This window comes from Bison bison, unplaced genomic scaffold, assembly GCF_000754665.1.
Source record: "Bison bison bison isolate TAMUID 2011002044 unplaced genomic scaffold, Bison_UMD1.0 scf7180017845854, whole genome shotgun sequence".
NCBI classification, from domain to species: Eukaryota; Metazoa; Chordata; class Mammalia; order Artiodactyla; family Bovidae; genus Bison; species Bison bison.
Genome location: NW_011476427.1, coordinates 20264 through 22016, shown reverse-complemented (window position 1 = coordinate 22016; position 1753 = coordinate 20264).

Genomic DNA, 1753 nt, shown 5'->3' with positions numbered 1-1753 from the left:
TCGAACCCAAAACAATAAAGTAAATGGCAATGGGACCATACTTATCAGTAATTACCTTAAACGTAAATGGGTTGAATGCCCCAACCAAAAGACAAAGACTGGCTGAATGGATACAAAAACAAGACCCCTATATATGTTGTCTACGAGAGATACACCTCAAAACAGGGGACACATACAGACTGAAAGTGAAGGGCTGGAAAAAGTTATTCAATGCAAATAGAGATCAAAAGAAAGCAGGAGTAGCAGTACTCATATCAGATAAAATATACTTTAAAACAAAGGCTGTGAAAAGAGACAAAGAAGGACACTACATAATGATCAAAGGATCAATCCATGAAGATTATAAATATATATGCACCCAACATAGAAGCACCACAATATGTAAGACAAATGTTAACAAATATGAAAGTTGTTATGTGACTGAACTCAGTTAAGGTTTCTATGTAATCTTAGAATATTCTTGAGGGTCTTCCCTGGTGGCTCAGTGGTAAAGAATCTCCTGCCAATGCAGGAGACAGGTTTGATCCCTGATCCAGGAAGATCCCACATGTCATGGAACAATTAAGCCCATGCGTCACGACTATTGAGCCTGTGCTCTAGAGCTTGAGAACTGCAACTAATGAGCCCACGAGCCACAACTACTGAAGTCGGTGTGCTCTAAAGCCTGTGCTCTACAACAAGAGAAGCCACCGCTACAAGAAGCCCACGCACCACAGATAGTGAATAGCCCCTGCTCATTGCCACTAGAGAAAAGCCCGCACAAGCAACAAAGACCCAGCACAGTCCAAAGAAAAAAAGGTTCTGGTGGACTGGAGTGAAGATCTGCTCATCATGCAGCTGCCCAAGACAAGCCTCAAAAATAAGTTCCTTTGATTATTAAGTGAAGTGAAAGTGAAGTCGCTCATCGTGTCCTACTCTTTGTGACCCCATGGATTGTAGCCCACCAGGCTCCCCAAATCCATGGGATTTTCCGGGCATGAATACTGCAGTTGGTTGCTGTTTCCTTCTCAAAGGAATCTTACTGACCCAGGGATCGAACCAGGGTCTCCTGCATTGTAGGCAGATGCTTTACCATCTGAGCTACCAGGGAAAGACTTGCTTATTAAACCTGTTACCTATTTAAAAAAAAGAAGAAGAAGAAAAGAAAAGAAAGGGGAAATTAACAATAACACAATAATAGTGGGAGACATTAATATCCCACTCACACCTATGGATAGATCAACTAAACAGAAAATTAACAGGGAAACACAAACTTTAAATGATACAATAAACAAGTTAGACCTATTTGATATCTATTGGACATTTCAGCACCAAACAATGAATTTCACCTTTTTCTCAAGCACACACAGAACCTTCTCCAATATAGACAACATCCTGGGCCATAAATCTAGCCTTGGTAAATTTAAAAAAAATCTCGAAATCATTCCAAGCATCTTTTCTGACCACAATGCAGTAAGATTAGATCTCAATTACAGGAGAAAAACTATTAAAAATTCCCACATATGGAGGCTGAACAACACGCTGCTGAATAACCAACAAATCACAGAAGAAATAAAAAAAGAAATCAAAATATGCATAGAAACGAATGAAAATGAAAACACAACAACTCAAAACTTATGGGACACTGTAAAAGCAGTGCTAAGGGGAAAGTTCATAGCAATACAGGCATGCCTCAAGAAACAAGAAAAAAGTCAAATAAATAACCTAACTCTACACCTAAAGCAACTAGAAAAGGAAGAAATAGAAGAACCCC